At 42.7% G+C, this 12,546-nt stretch overlaps 1 pseudogene; it reads right to left on the reverse strand.

Moving 5' to 3' along the window:
• Positions 1–7,102, reverse strand: part of LOC122149659 — a 34,872-nt pseudogene extending 27,770 nt beyond the window's left edge.
• Positions 7,103–12,546: the final 5,444 nt, after the last annotated feature.

Below are 12,546 nucleotides of genomic sequence, written 5' to 3' on the forward strand. Positions count from 1 at the left end.
TTTTTTTTTTTTTTTTTAATGGATTGATTTATGTCCCCAAAAAAGAAATGCTCAAGTCCTAACCCTCAGTTGTAAATACGATCTTATTGAAAATGGCTTCTTTGCAGATATAATTAGTTAAGTTAGCATGAGATCATGCTGGAGTACAGTGGGCCTAATCCAGTATGACTGGTATCCTTATAAAAAGAGGAGAAACATAGACAGAGAGACACAGAGGAGAACTCCGTGTGAAGATGAAGGCAGAGATTGGAATATCTATAAACCAAGAAATGCCAAGGCTCACCAGCTGTCACCAGAAGCTAATAGAGAGGTTTGGAACAGATTCTCCCTCAGAGCCTTCAGAAGGAACCAATCTGCTGAAACTTAACTTGGGACTTCCAACCTCCAGTGTAGATTGTCTCATCTTCCTCCTAAAGAGTATCTAGTGGGTTTGAACTATCAACCTTCTGGATAGCAGCAAAATGCTTTCCTCACCATACCACTAAATTGGATCCACAATCAACACCCATAGAAGCAGCAGTCAAGAAATCAGATGTCATATTGCACTAAGCATATCTGCTGAAAAAGAACTCTTTAAAGTGTTAAGAAGCAATGATGTCACTTTGAAGTCTAAGGTGCACCTTACCTAACTGATATTTTCAATTGCCTCATATGCAGGTGAAAGGTGGACAATGAATAAGGAAGACTGAAGAAGAATTGATGCATTTGAATTGTAGTGTTGACGAAGAATACTGACAATACCATGGACTGCCGGAAGAATGAACAAATCTGTCCTGAAAGAGTGCAGCCAGAATGCCCCTTAGAAGCTAGAATGGCCAGACTTCATCTCATTTACTTTGGTGGTGTTGTCAGAAGGGAACAACCCCTGGAGAAGGATATCATGCATGGTAAAGTGGAGGGTCAGTGAAAAAGGGAAAGACACTCAACAGTATGGATTGACACGGTGGCTGCAATGGTGGGCTCAAGTATAGCAAGGATTGTGAGGACGGTGCATGACTGGGCAGTGTTTCGCTCTGTTATACATAGGGTCATTATGAGTCAGCACTAACAACAACGACAGCCTCCAGAACTGTGAGACGATAAATTTCTGTAAAACTCCTCACTTTGTAATATTTTGTTATGGCAGCCCTCGGGCACTAATACAGCTTCTCTTATAAGAGATTTATAATAAGATATAAATCTTATTATAGAGCATTCTCCCTAGATCAGACTTCTCAGAAGTCAGTGGCATCTCCTGAATGGATCATCACATCCTTCTGATTATAATTTCCAGTATCTCCTGCTGCTTCTCATTAAGCATTTAAGAGGGTAATCTGTTTCAGCCTTTCCTTGTAGCCTCCCCCTGCTCAGCTATTGCTACTATTCAAGCCTGGAGCATACCCTGACTAGGCAGGGAGTCTATTAACACCTCATCCACATCTGTGATGGACTCTGACATTAGTTTTGCTCCTCCAGATTCCAGCTGTAAGCACGTGAGTGCTTCCTGAGTTACAAACTCCCCATTCCTATTCCCTTGTATGAATCATATCTTATGCCAACCCTTATTTACTTGTAGTCACTGCCCAGAATATTGTGTTGAGACTGTTTCTCACTTAGCAGAAAAGAATTATGTGATCAATTAATGGTATCTTCCATGGAGCAGGAGTGGGAAGGGGTGGTATATATGCTGAGTGTTTCGTATCCATATGACAGAGTTTCTACCTCAATTTCCCTAGGTAGTTCTGATTTCCTACTGATTCCAAAGTCTGACCTAATCTCTACCTCATCTCACTGGAGCCCCAAATTACTTCTAACTCCCTTGGGGGAAGTGATCTAATTTCCTATTCCCTTCGACCCTGGTTAGCATCCTATTCTCAATGGACTGATCATTTGGAACTATGCTACAGTTACTACCTGCCCACCTTCAAGTATTGCAGTATGCTCAGACTATGCAAAAGCATTTGATTGTGTGGATCATAACAAATTATGGATAACATTGAGAAAAATGGGAATTCCAGGACACTTAATTGTGCTCATGAGGAACTTGTACATAGACCAGGATGCTGTCATTCAAACAGAACAAGGGGATACTGCATGGTTTAAAATCAAGAAGAGAGTGTGTCAGGGTTGTCCTTTCACCATATTTATTTAATCTGTATGGTGAACAAATAATCAGAGAAGCTGGACTATATGAAGAAGAACATGGCATCAGGATTGGAGGAAGACTCATTAACAACTCACCTTATGCAGATGACACAACTTTGCTTGCTGAAAGTAAGGATGATTTGAAACAGTGATGAAAATTGAAAACTACAGTCTGCAGTATGGATTACACCTCAATATAAAAAAAACAAAAATCCTCACAACAGGACCAATAAGTAACATCATGACAAATGGAGAAAAGATCGAAGTTGTCAAAGACTTCATATTACTTGGTTCTACCATCAACACCGATGGAAGCAGCAGTCAAGACATCAGACATTGTATAGCATTGCACAAAGGACCTCTTTCAAGTGCTGAAGAGCAAAGATGTTTCCTTGAAGACTACAGTGCATCTGATGCAAGCCATGGTATTTTTAATCACCTTGTATTCATGTGAGAGCTGGACAATGAAACAGGAAGACCAAAGAAGAGTCAATGCTTTTGAGTTGTGGTGTTGGCGAAAAATGCTGAAAGTACTATGGACTGCTAAAAGAACTAACAAATCTGTCCTGGAAGAGATGCAGCCAGAATGCTCCTTGGTAGCAAGAATAGCCAGGCCTCGTCTCACCTACTTTGGTCATGTTGTAAGAAGGAACCATTTTCTGGAGAAAGATATCATTCTTGGTAAAGTGGAGGGACAATGAAAAAGGGGAAGGCCCTCAATGAGATGGATTGACACAGTGGCTGCAACAATGGGCTCAGGTGTAGCAAAGATCGTGGGGCTGCCACAGGACTGGGCAGTGTTTCATTCTGCTGTACATGGGGTTGCTATGAGTCAGAGACAACTCGACAGCACCTAACAACAACAACAACAGATCCTTCTGCCACCATCTCCCGAAATGGTGGGTTCTGGTGCCAATACCTGCCTACACCAAGCCTGGGGTCTCATGAGTCCCTGGCTGGCCTGGGCTGGGCTGCATTTCCTCCTCCAATGAGTAGTCTAGCCTGGTTGGGCTCCCACCTGCTTTGTCTTCAAATCTGCCTAACTCCAAGATTAGTTCTCAGGTGTAGGAATGAAACTATGATCCTAAAACACAGGGACACAGGCTGAGAAAGGGCTTGTAACTTGGGAACAGCTAGGACCAACAGAGTCAGTGCCCTTTTTCTATTGGAACTGCTCTTACAACTTTCCAGGTGTAGTCAAGTCATTTTCAACTCATGGTGACTCCATGTGTGTCAGAGTAGAACTGTGCTCCATAGGATTTTCATTGACTGATTTTTTTGGAAGTAGATCACCAGACCTTTGTTCCAAGGCATCTCTGGGTGAACTTGAACTGCCAATTTTTCAATCATCAGCTGAGCACACTAACCATTTGTACCACACAAAGGTTCACTCCTCCCTGTTCCTAGTTTCCTCGTGAGGATCCCATCAGATCCTTCTCTATTCTTGCCTATGCTTCCATAATGCTGCTTGCCCCTGAGGAGTCATCATTCTCTCAGGATCTCTTAGCCCTGTCCATTCCCCTTAGCTCCTCCTCCTTAACAGTTCTTTCAGAGTGGCTGCTGGCCAAGGATATCTGTCTTCGTAAGGTTTGCTGGAACTGAAAGTCACAACAATCAACATGAGTTGAAGAAAGAAGAAGGAAGAAGAAGGAAGAAGAAGGAAGAAGAAGGAAGAAGAAGGAAGAAGAAGAAGAAGAAGAAGTGGGCAGGGGAATTCATTCCAAGGACACAAAGCAGTGTTTCTCAACCTCTGTTCATTATTACTCCCCTTAGGAGCTTATCTTACATTTTTTTCCTTAACTCCCTCCCCCATAGGATTTTATTAACACAGATATTCTATGTACCTATGTCCTTTAGAAGGACACAAACCACTGTAATATCTAAGCTTTTATTTGCCCCGCCATGAGCCAATTTTTCTACCTTAGGGGTGATATCAGCTCCATTAACTACACAGTATGTGGCTTTTGGTTTCCAATCTGACATGTACAGAAATTGGAAGTTGTCACTCCCATTCTCACAAGAAAAGAGCTAAACAAACTGAAAATCAAGAATTCTTCTTAGAATCATTAGAAAATTGAGATCACAGGGTAAACTGCTGCCTTGAAAATAGGAGAGGGAGACAGAGGCAGAGAATCACAGCTTACCTGGAGCAGAAGCCCTCAACTGGAGACAATATCAGTGCAAACACTTAAACTGTAATTAAACAAAATATTGCTCGAGACTCAGTATAGACTAGTTTGAGAGGTAAAAACTCCAGGGGTCCAGTCTTAGAGAGATCTCCATACTTTAGTGAGTTTTACCTCTAGGAGCCCCACCAGATTCTCAGGGTGAAGATCAGAGAAAAATCTCCTCAAGCTTCCAGTAGGGAAAGGGAAAAAATAACCATGTTGAAATATACCCAGAGCTCTCTCTTCTCTTTAGTAAAGGGCTGCTTTCAAAGGGAGCTGTTTAGCACTTGTGAAGGTCACATCTCAGGGGCACAGCATCATGAAAAGACTGAGACTTAGTCATAGTATTGTAGAACACTCCCTCTTCCTTCACACTTCACCACATCAATAGGGCTCTTGCATAATGACAGGGAATTACAGCTGAAAGAACTGCAAACCTCTGACTCTTTCTAAGGAGTTAAACCCAAAGACAACAGGGGAGACAAAAACAAGGACACTAAAGGAAATTTTAGCCTCTGAAACCACAGCAAACAGTAAATACAACCTAACTCCTAGCCAAAAAAATATGAAACCTCACACTAAAAGCCTATTTACTTCAGATCATTTTAGTCATCACCATGTCTAACCAAAAACACCAAACCAAACTCACTGCCATCAAATCAATTCAACTCATAGCAACCCCCTCTTGGGTTTCTGAGGCGGTATCTCTATGAAGTTGATTGCCCAATCTTCCTTCCAAGGAGTGGCATGTGTAGCTCTCAACAAAAAATTATAAGGCATGCTAAAAATCAAAAAGCACAGTACAAAGAGACAAAGTAAGCATCAGAACTAGACTCAGATATGGCAGAGATTTTGGAACTCTCAGACCTGGAATTTAAAATCCGTAGTGCCTAAGGCATTTGACTGCTAACCAGAAGGCTGGTGGGTTTGAACCACTCCTCAGAAGGAAGACTGGGCAATCTACTTCTGTAGAGATACTGCCTCAGAAACCCAAGCAGGGGTCACTATGAGTCAGATTCAACTCAACAGCAGTAGTTTGGTTTTGGTTTATGATTAATCTCAAGGAGCTCTGGTGGCGCAGTGCCTAAGGCATTTGACTGCTAACCAGAAGGTTGGTGGTTCAAACCCACCTGCCACTCTGCAGAAGGAAGACTGGACAATCTACCTCCATAAAGAGTTATCACCTCGGCAGCCAAAAAACTCATGAGGAATTGCTCATGATTTTTAATCCTTAGATAGATACAAATCAAAATAACGATGAGATATCATTTCACCCCAGGAATAATAGCAAAGTTCAACAGGACAGAAAATAACAAATGCTGGCGAGGTTGTAGAGAGATTGGAACTCTTGTGCACTGCTGGTGTTGTTGTTGTTATGTGCCGTTGAGTGGGACCCAACTCATAGCGACATCTCCTGGGTTTCTGAGCCAGTATCACTACGGAAGTAGATTGCCCAACCTTCCTTCTGAGGAGTGGCTGGTGGGTTTTAACCACCAGCCTTCTGGTTAGCAGTCAAGCGCCTTAGGCACTATGCTACCAGAGCTCCTGTGCACTGCTGGTGGGATTGTAAATATACAGTGTATATATATATGTGTGTGTATATATATATATATATATGTATATATTTGTTGTTGTTGTTGTTATGTGCTGTCGAGTCAGACCCAACTCATAGCAACCCCTCCTTGGGTTTCTGAGGCAGTATCACTACGGAAGTAGATTGCCCCATATTCTTTATATATACATATATATACATATATATATATATATTTGTTGTTGTTGTTGTTATGTGCTGTCGAGTCAGACCCAACTCATAGCAACCCCTCCTTGGGTTTCTGAGGCAGTATCACTACGGAAGTAGATTGCCCAACCTTCCTTCTGAGGAGTGGCTGGTGGGTTTGAATCGCCAGCCATCTGGTTAGCAGGCAACTGTCTTAGCCACTATGCTACCAGAGCTCCTATACATATATATACAAAGTATAATAAAGTATAACCATTGTGGCAAACAGTATGGCGTTTCCTTAAAAAACTGAAAAAAAAAAAAATAACATTTGACCCAGCAATTCCATTACTAGGAATATATCCTAAAGAGGTGAGAGGCAGTGCACGAACAGACATATGCATACCTACATTCATCGCAGCACAATTCACTACAGCAAAGAGATGGAAACAACCTAAATGCCCAGCAAGGGATGGATGGATAACCAAATATGGTACAATCACACAATAGAATACTATGCTATATTAAAGAACAATGAAGGATACATAAATCATCTTATAACATGGATGAGCCTGGAGGACATTATGCTGAGTGAAATAAGTCAATTGCAGAAGGACAAATACTGTATGAGCCCATTACTATAAAAAGACAAAGAAGGGTTTGCTTGAGAAAAGGAACTCACTTTGTAGATTAGTGGGATGGGGAGGGAAAGAGAGGGATTAATTTTGGGCTAGTTGGGGGCCACATGCTGACGTGGGTAAGTGGAAAGATGGTATAGAAAGAAGTCTGTGACCACCATGATAACATTAGGAAAAGGGAGGACACTGAACTGTGCACACAAAATATAGATGACAGACGCTAATACCAGCCAGTATATCCACAATACTGCAATAACATTAACACCAAACACCAGGCTACAGAAAAACACATAAACATCTGAGAAGATCAGATGGGGGTCAGTGAACAGGGGTATACTCTAGACCAAGGATAGATTCAGTGAAAGCTAATCTTGCACAGATACCAGTGACACAAAATACCTGTAATCCTTACAGAAACAACAGAAGACAGACATAGAGTAATACCTCACCGACATCGTAGAAGAGAGATCCAATGGATCTACTGACTCAAGACCATGGTACTGAGGGACATCAGACTCAATTGGCACCACAAAATACGTAAAAGTCTTGTTCCTCATCCTACATTGGTGAGTAGCAACTGGGGTCTTAAAGCTTTCAAGTGGCCATCTAAGATGCAGTTAATTGTCTCATATCATTGGAAGCGAAGAAGAATGCAAAAAAAGGGTGTTTGGATGCAATCAGCCCAAGGACATGATGGCTCTTGAGACCAGAAGAACTAGATGGTGCCCAGCTACCAATGCCAACCCCTCAGGAAAGTATCAAATCTGGAGATTATGGATAGAGTGGGAGGAAAAACGTGGAACAAAATACAAAAACTCAGTAATGACTAGAAGTATTGGTCAGATGGAGTCTGGTGAGAGCTCCCAATACTAAGGCCTGGGGATACATTCTGGCCTGGAATAAAACTCACTTCCAGGGGCTGGCTCTCAGCCCAATAGTAAACAAGATGTACATGCAGACCACTCAACCCAGGGTGATGCACCCACATACTCCATGGAAATCCATCCCTTGGAGCAATTGACCATGGGACACCAGAGGGGCAACATTTATATGGAGGAAATGCAGGACACACAGGACTGTATGAGGAGCATGGGGGGGGGGGGTGTGGTTACTGGCCAGAGAGAGGAGGAGATGGGTTAGGGCTGGGGATGGTAAATAGGGAGTGAAACTAAATGTACATGTAATGTTGAACGTAAAACAAACTCTGCTCTGTAAACTTGCACCTAAACACAATTTAAAAAAATAACAATAATCAAAAAAAAAAAAAAAGATTTACCACCTCAGAAACCCAAAGGGGGTTGCTATGAGTTAGAATTGACTCGACAGCAGTGAGTTTGATTTTGTTTTGGTATGACTAATCTCTACCACCTGTCTATCAGTTTTTCACACAGTGGTAACTTATATGTTGCTATGATGCTAGAAGCTATACCACCAATATTTCAAATATCAGTAGTGCCCACCCATGGTGGACAGGTTTCAGTGAAGCTTCCATACTAAGACAGACTGTAAGAAAGGCCTGTAAATCTACTCCTGAAAATTAGCCAATGAAAACTATGGATCACCATGGAATATTGCCCAACAGAATGCTAGAAGATGAGCTCCCTAGATTAGAAGCCACTCAGTGAACACAGTGGCAGCAACAAAAGACTCAAGCACACCAATAATAATGAAGATGACACAGGACTAGGCAGTGCTTCATTCTGTTGCACATGTGGTCACCCTGAGTCACAGACTACTCAATGGCAACTAACAAGAATTAACATGATAAGGTCTCTAGAGGAAAAAGTGTACAACATGTAAGAAACAGTAAGCAAAGTGGTGGAAACCCTAAGAAAGACTCAAAAAGGAAAAGCTAGAAATTAAAACAAAACAAAACTGTACCTGAAAATAATTCAGGATAGCAAAGAGGCTGTCATGGGACTTAAGACCATAGGTGTCCTGTGTCCAACCAAAGCTGTCACAGGAAAAGAAAACATCTCTGTCTCTTTCCTCCTTCTCCATCCTTATCTTCTCTGTATTTGTCTCATTCTTGTCTCTTTCTCTGCAAACTTGCTTTCTCTCTTATGCAGCCCACATGTAGGAAACATTACATATAGCTCCTCAGTATTTGCATAAACTCTGTCAAGGAACCAACCAAGAAGGAAACTGGAATCCCTTAGTCTCCATCCCAAATTACTTTGGAAGGAATTCTCTCAGCTTAGTTTGGAGAGAGCTCCTGAGACAATCAGCAGAACCAGTGAGCAGAGTCATTGTATACCAAAATGGTTGCTGGGAATCTATCACTGTCATTAAGTGTACAAAAAAAAAAGAAAGAAAGAAACCTCACTGTGGTTAAGTCGATTTCAACTCACAGCAAGCCTTCCTTGTATTTCCAAGGTGATATCTCTACGGAAGTAGATTCCTCAGTCAGAGAACTTTTTCCAAAGGATCTCACCCACTGCTGTAGAGTTGGATCTGACTCATGGTGACCCTTCCTTGGGTTTCTGAGGCAGTATCACTATGGAAGCAGATTGCCCAACCTTTCTTTCGAGGAGTGGCCCTAAGAACATTTCCTTATAATGTTCTTCTCAGCAGTCTCCTGAGACTAGCCCTTACCTCTTCCAATTCCCTCTGCACAGGACCTCCAGAACCAACCCTCTTTGATGACTGGATGTTCATTGTGTCTATTACCTGCATTTTGCCTTCACCCGGCCCACCAACCTGCTGTCCCTTGCTGCAGGATACATCCTAAAAGCAACCATCCCCTCCTCGAATTCCCCCTGACTCCACCTTCACGCTCAGCAATACCTTCTCTGACAGGCATTTGTCATTCATCAGTTCATGAGTTAAACAGACCATATCCTCTCCTCTCCTTTATTTCACTGTCTCTACTGAGCATGTAAAGTCCCTGGGTGGTTCAACTGGATAACTACTTAACTACCAACTGAGAGGTTAGTGGTTCAAATCCACCCTTAAAAGAAAGTTCTGGAGATCTATTCCTGACCTTCTGGTCTTGAAAATCCTATGAACCACTGTTCTACTCTGCACACATGTGATTGCCATGAGTGGAACCGACTTGATGGTAACAAAGGTTTGAGGATGTGATCTCTGCCCAATAGCCTTCATTTCATGCCTCCAAACACTTAACGCTCTCTGCCCTGTGATGCTTTCCATTTATTCTGATTCTCCCAGCTCACCAGTCTTTCCAAGGGGCCACAGCTACAGGCAGTTTGCAGAGAATTTGAGTGAAATGGCCTCAGAGCTTCAAACTGGCAAGTTGGTAAGAAATAACCAAGAAGAAAATGAACAATGTAGTTCTTTTATCCCAGAGGTGGCAGCTGTAGTGTTTTGCATTTAGACTTGCATCCCCAGACAAACATCAGTCTAACCCATAAGGTTTGGAATGGAAGATTTGGCACCTTCCAGCAGAAGTATGTGCTTCTCACTTGTGTCAATAGGGGCACAGAGAATTCTTTCAATTCAGTTTCCAGGAACCTGACAAATCTGAAGGGAGGTGGGAGGGAAGGCCCTGATGCAGTCAATTTTAGAATTAAGTTAAGGCATAATACTCCTTGCCTGCACAGCCAGGATTTCTTCAAACCCAAATGGCTGTGATCTGGTAAGAGCAAATCATTCCTTCCATCCTGGCCTTCAAAAGGCCTTCAGATTCACAAACAGCTGAGTCTTCTCCTGAGGGAAGTGATAAAATTAACATTTGAAGGATGATTTTATCAAACATGAGTCACTACATGATGGCCAGAGAGGATGGGACTCAAAGACATGAGTGGGAGCCCCATGCCTGAATTTCACATGTGGGGTCCTCTCTCCTTTCCTACTTACCCACTTCATCTCTAGGATCTGTTTCTCTCCATGTTTTGGGGTATTCCTTTCTCTGTCTATAGACAAGTTTTCTCTACTCTGTCTTCACTATGGGTGATGCCAAAGATCCCTCAAGGAACTACCTGGCCCACAAAACCCCCTTCTTTGGTGATGACCCTAAAAGTCAGGGCCAAGCCCACAGTAACCATTTCTGTCTTCATAAGAGCTCTGGTAGCATAGTGGCTATGGCACTTGACTGCTAACCAGAAGGCTGGCGGTTCAAACCCACCAGCCACTCCTCAGAAGGAAGATGGGGTAATCTACTTCCGTAGTGATACTGCCTCAGAAACCCAAGGAGGGATCGCTATGAGTCGGGGCTGACTCGACGGCAAACAACAACAACAACAATCTCACCCCTGGCCATAGCTGATTGTCCAAGTGGTAGACAGGTGACCTAACCTGAGCCAACCAGTTCTGCAAATTTGATCTTAGAAAGCAGAAGCACAATGACTGGAAGACGTGGAGCAGAGTCACATCAGTAGCAGCCCAGGAGACCTTACTACTCTTACCAAGCATGAATCACTCACATGGTGGCCACAGAGGATAGCATGGCCCACTTCCTCCCTTTCCTTTGTCACCTGAAATTATCACTCCTACTATAGTTTTTGGAGCTCTGGTAGCATAGTGCCTAAGGCACTTGACTGCTAACCAGAAGGCTGGCGGTTCAAACCCACTGGCTACTCCTCAGAAGGAAGATGGGGCAATCTACTTCCATAGTGATACTGCCTTGGAAACCTAAGGAGGGGTCACTATGAGTCGGGTCCAACTTGACGGCACATAACAACAACAACACTATTTTTATCAAATCTTTGCTTAAGTGAGCCAAGGTTAGATTCTGTCAGCAAGCAACAAAAGAACTCTGAAGTCCACGGAACTGTTTTCTTCATGTCTCTAGTCTAGATCCCCCAAAGAAAGAATCTGATTGGCTTGAATGGAATAGATACCTCTAGAATGGTTTCTTTGGGATCAATGTCTACTCCAAGGCCAATCAGATGTGGCCAGAAAGGGCAGAGTCTCTTAGAAACTTGACTGTAACATCCTACTCTTGGGAGTACAGAGGGCAGCTTAGTGCTTAGGCAGAAAGAACCCCTCTGGGTAGGCTAGGAAGGCCTCACAAAGGAACTCCCACAATGAGATCAGGCAGAGGAGGCAGAGCCTGGCATAGATCAGGAGAATAAAGAATTGGCTCTACCTGAGACAAAGGGCTTGTAATAGAGAGCAGTGGGAGTTAAGCTTGAACTGATCCCTTATAAGGTCTTTCTGAAGACAAGAGAAAAGATTTTCTAGAATTATATCACCAGTCGACTCTGCAAATCTTCCAACCTTGGTACCTTGTGGGCTATGGAGATGTGTGATTTAAGGTAAAGGATAGCAGTGCTGACTGGTATGTTTCCATGAGAAATAATTTATTGGTTATTCAGCGATCTGTCCAAAGCTGTGAGTCTAATTAGCTTTAATATTCTCTTTGCTGAAAAACCTAATGTGAAAACACAGACACACGCGAGGAAAACACATTTGGTTAATTGGCCTTGTGAAAACAATGTTCCTCACTCCACTCCAGCTTCCAGTTCTCTTCACTCAGCAGCCAGAGCTACCAGGCCCTGTTTCTCTGATAATGAGGCTGGCTTCGAAGAGCCCTGCCTGCAACCCCCAGGGCTGTGAGGAAGTTTTGCCCCTGGCTGAGTTAAGAGGATGCAAGCTGGTGTCTCCTGTTCATCCCTTCTTACATCACCTGGGCTGAGAGAGCCATGGAGAGGCAACCTGAAGGGGCCATTGGAATCATCTAGTAGAGCCCCTGCCTTTTATCATTTTTAAACTTAGTGTTCTATTATATAAGGAAATGATACTTATTATAGAAAAATTAGAAAATGCAGATAAATTTTTAAAAAGCAAAGCAAACTAATCCTTAATCTTATCATTGAGAGATAAGCACTACATGCATTCAGTATTTATCCTTCCCAAACTCTCTCTCACTCCTTAAGGTTTTTTTCTTCTTCTACATGTCCATATAAATGGAGTGTTATTTGTAAACAAAATGGAA

The sequence above is a fragment of the Orycteropus afer genome, unplaced genomic scaffold, assembly GCF_000298275.1.
Source record: "Orycteropus afer afer isolate SDZICR_OR568_19922 unplaced genomic scaffold, OryAfe1.0 scaffold00039, whole genome shotgun sequence".
Taxonomy (NCBI): Eukaryota; Metazoa; Chordata; class Mammalia; order Tubulidentata; family Orycteropodidae; genus Orycteropus; species Orycteropus afer.